The following is a 6,520-nucleotide window of genomic DNA, read 5'->3' as shown; positions in this document are numbered from 1 at the left end:
CTCACTGAAGATTAGGTGCTATAGATATGTTAAATAGCCTTGAGAAACCTCGAGTTGCTGCCTTGGGATTCGAACCTACAAAATACTATATAACAATTTGCTTGAATTTCTAGAAAATTAAGGATGTTAGATTATCAAGACAATTTGTGAGGTATGTTTTAGAATTTGTTCCTGTGAATCAATGTATCCTGTTTTGAACGATTAATCACATTTCACTTCTGTACCCTGTCTTAATAAACCCTGCCTTCCTTTGTGTAAAGCTCCTCCCTGCAATAAAAAGGAGGCACAGACTGAAGCCCGCATGCCTTATGGCTTGCAGGGCATGCATTACGGGCAGGCATTGCAGTTGGCAAGGTGTGCATACTGCTTGCATAGCCATGATGTTTACAATGCAGGATCTGTCTGACGCTAGTGTCGCATCCACTCTGGTCTTGGGGTGTCTTCTTGTCTCTCTTGTTGAGTCTTTGTGTGTATTGTTTCTCTATGTCTGTTGCCTCCAGATCTCTCTACTTCGTAAACCAAACCCCCATGTTGAGGCCAGTTCTCGACAGCAATAGTTACCTAATGGTTATAATGCACCCTCCTTTCATTCTTTAGGTTACTTTCAAAGTGAGTTTTCTTATCATGTTACTGCTCTACTTAAAGTCCTCCATTGCCTATCAGATAAAGTCCATTTGCCTAAGTATGTCAGAAACAGTTTATGGTGCTTAATGCTTACGAGTCATTTTGGTTAGACTATGCTTCTCAGTGGTTTGGCGGTTATTGAACTAGTTATTCTTCCATGATGTAATAACTGTTCATTATGTGATCTGACATGACCTAGCCAATCAGTGAAAAGGGAGTTTCCGTACTAAAAGTGTGGCCTGTATACAATTTATAATTAGGTAAAGAAAGCTCTATTTTTCTTTCTCTTTGTCTCTCCACTATGATGTTTTGGTTGCTCGACTTCTGGTTCCTGGGCTCCTGGGACATAAACCTGCAGAAGACTCCAGCCTGCCATGTGACCTACAGATTTTGGATTTGCCGGCACACACAATCCACAATTCTGTGAGCCATCAGAGAGCTTTAGTCTAACACCTTAACTATATGCTTGAAACTTGCCAGCCCCACAATTGCATGAGTCATTTCCTTGAAGTAAATCTCTCTCATTTTTGTCTCATGTATCTATTTTGTCTTACTTGTTTTGCTTCTCTAAAAACTCAGACCAAGATCTGACTCTTCCATGAATATGTGTCTTGTTATATCTATGCTCAAGATTTTAACCATATATATAACTCTTAATAATTTTGTTGAATAAGTGTCATACATTCACATTTATTCCTATCCAATGAAATGTCCTTTGCCTTATGCAAGGACCCTTTATGCCATAACACATACTCATTCACCAATCTACTCATATTTTAAGACTCAATACATAACTTAGAGAGATACTTATGTATGTTTTACAAAAAACTTACAGACAAAACCAGGAAAATAAATAACTTGACCTCGCTCATTCCCATCTCTTTGATGTTCAGTTAGAATCAAAGAGAATCCTTGATCAAACCAAACTAGAAGGTAAAAGGGGTCATTATGATGTTATGTAGGCAAATAGAAAGGTAGAGAAGTATGGCAAGTAAATCTATTGGCACAAACAACATATATTCAACACAGTATTTAAAACTTAGTCATAAACTTCATCAGAATTTTATTTACAAAACAAATAAGAATTCAGATGTTCATCACATGCTTCAAATTTCATCACAATTCAATGTTTAAATCTTTCAATAGAGTTTGAAACACTGTTTAGCAGAAGTCAGTAAATTGTTTCTTCTTGGAGTAAAAATGAAGAAAAGTAAAATAAAATTGCTTTAGGAATTATTGTTGTATCATCAAGTTGGTTCTGGCTCATGGTTACCTGATGTGTGACAGAACAGAGTTACTCTGTAGGAATTCCTATTATGTTGCATGATAGGTATTGCTATGTTGTTGTTGGTAAGTACCGTGGAGTTGGTTTCAACTCATAGTGACCCTGTACAGGGTTTCTGAGGCTGCAAATCTTTATGGGAGCCGAAAGCCTCATCTTTCTCCCATGGAACAGCTGTTAGTTTTGAACTGCCGACCTTGAGGTTAGCAGCCCAATTCGTAACTGCTATGCTACCAGAGCTCCTTAGGTATTGATATAGTGACTGTTTTCTTCTACTGTTTAAAAGTAAGAAATAGAAAAAATTCCCAAAACACTTACACAGAAACACTGAATAGGAAAAAATAAGATTGTGTGGAAAGATATAAATCAAATAGAAGAGACTATGTAGAGATGAGTTAGTCAGTTATATTTTTTCTCATGGGGCTTTTCACCACAGGTGGACCCCTGTTTCAGAGTAACATGGTAGTATGGGGGCTAAAATTCTTGAGAGAAATTCATGCTGTATGTTGTTGTTAAGTGGCTTCCAGTTGGTTCCAACCCATAGCAACCCTGTATAGGATTTTCCAGGAGAGATGGTGAGCTTAAACTGCCGACATTTTGGCTCACAGTACTTTGCAGTCCCACACAATAACTCACAGTGCCATACCAGTCCTCCTGGCCAATTGAAAAATGTACAAGAATGTATATGAGATGTACAGTGTAGGTGAGTTACTTGAGTGGAAAGGGCCAAGAAAAGAGGATGCCCTAATTCTGTTATGCACTCAAAAAAAATCTCAGCTGAGTTCTGAATTATACACATCCAAACAGATCAAAATCAATATATGTAGTTGTTGTTGTTACATGCCGCTGAGTAGGTGCCGACTTATAGCCACCCTGTATAGAGTTTCTAAGGAGTGACTGCTGAGCTTGAACCGCCAACCTTGTGGTTCAAATCGGCCTTGCAGTTCATCACATTAACCTGCAGTGCCACACTAGAACTCAAATTTATGTATGACAGTTAATTATTTATTATGGTCCTTCTAGCTATAGTCCTCCATTCTGTAACATATTGTCCATACTAGCCTTTATGCCTGTGATTGGAGTCCTGGTGCGGTACTATAGAATAAGTATTTGAAAGCTAATCAAATCACAAGGTCAGTGGTTCAAACCCATCACCTGCTCCTTGCAATCCCTAAATAGGATCGTTATGAGTCAGAACTAACTAGACAGCTCTTAACTATGACAACAATGTCTATGATAACAAGCCCATTTTGAAGTGAGTTTTTAATGAAGTAGGATTGAGGTGGGTCTAAGGATTAAGGTAGAGCTGGAGTCCTAGTGTGGCGATGTGGGTTAATGTGTCAGACTGAAAAGCCATTTGAACTACAAGTTTGACAGTTTGAGCTCACCAGATGCTCCTCAGAAACCCTACACAGGGTTGCTATGGGTCAGAACCGACTCGACAGCACTTAACAACAACAACAAGGAGTCCTGTAGTGGTGCTGTAGGATAAGCACTAGACTGTAAATTTGTGGTTTGGATCCAGCCACTCCTCAGAGACCCCTATACAAGGTCACTATGAGTTGGAATTGACTCCTCAAAATGCAGTTAACAACTAACAACAAGGAGTAAAGGGCTACGTAGTAAGTCCTGGTGTGGTCCTGTAGCATAAACATTGGACTGCTAACCAAAATGCAGTTCAAACCTACCAGCTGCTCCTTGGAAACATTATACATGGCTGCTATGATTCAGAACCAACTCAGGGACATTTAGCAATAACAACAAGAACAAAGATTAAGGTGGAACTAAGGATTAAGGATTCTAGAAGATGTGACTCAAGTCACTACTCCTGCTTTCCTTGGGTGCATTGTTCTAAGTCCAATACATAGGAATGCTTGACAAAACTTTCTTCCTCTGAATCTTGCATCTGGCTCATTTCCATCTGACCTCCAGTTCAGGGGACTTATGACCTGATTCACCAGCTCCTACAGACTTGTGCATAAATAGCCTGTTGTCTTGACCTGCTGACTTGGATACCTGAGACTATGTGAGTGAGGAGAATCATCCAGACAGACCATTAAGCTAAGGATTTGAGACTTGCCTGGTAGCATAGTGGGTTGCGATCTGTGCTGCTAACCACAAGGTCAGTAGTTCAAATTGACCAATTGCTCCAAGGTAGAAAGATAAGTCTTTCTGTTCCTGAAAATATTTATAGTCCTGGAAGCCCAGCACAAGGTTGTGAAGAGTGGGAACCGACTCGTGGTACACAACCACAAATTTCTAAATTGTGTGAGTCATTTGCTTGGCAATTGTGAGTTCTGTGAGATTTTGCAGTGTGTTGCAGAACTCAGGAAGTGAGGGAGGGGAGGAATGGTGGTCGATATCAGGGGTTATGGAATGGTATAACATATTGGAAAAGTTAGACATTTGGGATATCTTTAACCTTCACCTCATAGGGACCAATCTTGTACTGATTCTTCTAAAAGAAATTACTCACACAGCATAGCAAAATCTTGAAGAATAGAGATTTGGTCCACTGTACACAAAAGACAAGTCAAAATTTATGATCTCAATATAACCAAGTTTTCTGTTAGTACAAAAGCACCATCTCTCCAGAGACTAGGACACCACTCAATGTAATAGGTATAAAGTTGATGTTAGTCACTGACAAGCTGACTTTGACTCTTTACAACCTAATTTATAACAGAGAGAAATGTTGCCAGATCCTGTGTCATCTTCATGGTAGTATATTTGAGCCCAGTGTTCCTTCTGCTGTATCAGTCTATCTTACCAAAGGCCTCTCTCAAGTCATCAAAGTTTCCACTTTACAAACTATGATGTCTTCTCTAAGGATTGGTCTTCTCTAAGGATTGGTCTTTTCTAAATGGCATGTCCAAAGTGAGCCAGGTTCTTGCCATCGTCTTTTCTAGGGAACATTCTGGTTGCATTTTTTGTCTAAGACTGACTCCATATAGTTAATGGTCTTTGCTAACACCACAAATTATTCTAATCTTCCATTTCTAATTTTCATTGTCAAACTTTTACAGATATATAAAACAGAGCCTCAGGGAACGGTGAGACAATACCATAATCTCACCTTAGTCATAAATGTGACAACTTTACTTTTTAAAACTTTAAATATGCCTTTTGAAGCTGATTTATTCAGTGCAACACATGGTTTGCAATGTATGATATGCTACAAAAGCCTTCAGAGTAATAAAACAGGATACTAAAAGAAACAAATAATCTAAAGGAAGGTAGGGAACTGGGAACATGGAAAAAATACAGAGGGGGGCAAATAAAGCATAAACAACAAAATGGAACTAAATCCAAATATATCAAATACTGTATGAGATGGTAATATTCTAAATACCATAATTTAAAAATCAGGCCGTGATAGAGATAAAAAAAACTAACTAACTTACTATATATATTGTGCCTATAAGAACTAAAAATAATGGACAAAAATTGATATCCAATTCAAAGAAGATGTATGGACAGGCTGCTATAGCTATCTAATATCTTATACGATGGTCTTTTAGACAAAGGGTATCTTCAGAGATGAAGAGGGACTGTTCCTTATAATAAAAGGAAGATATTTATTAGAAAGACACAACAATTTTATATGATCATGTGCCAAATAATAGTCCTAGCATATGTTGAACAATAATAGATAGGACTAAAGGGAAAAACAACAACAATAATGCTAAAATATTTCAAAATATGTTTTTCAAGGATGGTAAAAAATCTAGGCAAAAAAGAAATATCAGTAAAAGTATGCACTATTTGAACATCACTGTGAAGCACCTGAAATATTTATCATTTAAAGAACTCTACATCCAACAACTCACTGTACATTCTTCAGAAGTATGTATTATACATTGAAAAAGACAGACCATATGCTGTGTAATTAAAAATTATCTCAAGTTTAAAAGGACTTTCTATAATAAAGTGAAAACACAAATTAATAAAGATGTGATGATAAGAAAAAAATTAGAAGAAAACTATTTTGATGAAAATTCAGTATATTTGGAGTTTAAATAATCCACTTGTAAACAATTTAGGGATCAAGTATGGGTAATTAGAATAACAGTGAACATGCAACATATCAAAATTTGTAAGATATACCTAGAAAATGTACACCATTAAATATTTATAAAGGAAATAGGAAAGACTAAAAATAATTAATGAACTAAATCTTCATTTTTGAAACTTGGTTAAAAGAACAATATAAACCAAAGTAAGTAGAGGGAAGGAAATATGCAAAAAAGAAAAAATATCAATAAAATACACAACAGATTAGAAAAGGTTAGGCCATTCTTTTAAATATTCAGCAAAGTGACCAATCTTTTGCTGAATTTATCAAGAGAAAGTAAAAGATAACAAAAATCACCACTATCAAGAATGGAAAAAGGGATCATCAGGTCAAAGTCTATGGCTAATAAGAGAATAATTTGGACAACTAAATGTTAGCAAGGAATGGACATTTTCAGAAAAAATAAATCACCAAAAGACACACTCTATTGTTGTTGTTGTCAGGTACCATCGAGTCGGAACCGACTCAGCGTCCCCATGCACAGCAGAACGAAACAATGTCCGATCCTGGGCCAACCTCACTACCGCTGCCACACTTGA

The sequence above is a fragment of the Chrysochloris asiatica genome, unplaced genomic scaffold (assembly GCF_000296735.1).
Source record: "Chrysochloris asiatica unplaced genomic scaffold, ChrAsi1.0 scaffold00112, whole genome shotgun sequence".
Lineage (NCBI taxonomy): Eukaryota > Metazoa > Chordata > Mammalia > Afrosoricida > Chrysochloridae > Chrysochloris > Chrysochloris asiatica.
This window is presented reverse-complemented; position numbering follows the sequence as displayed.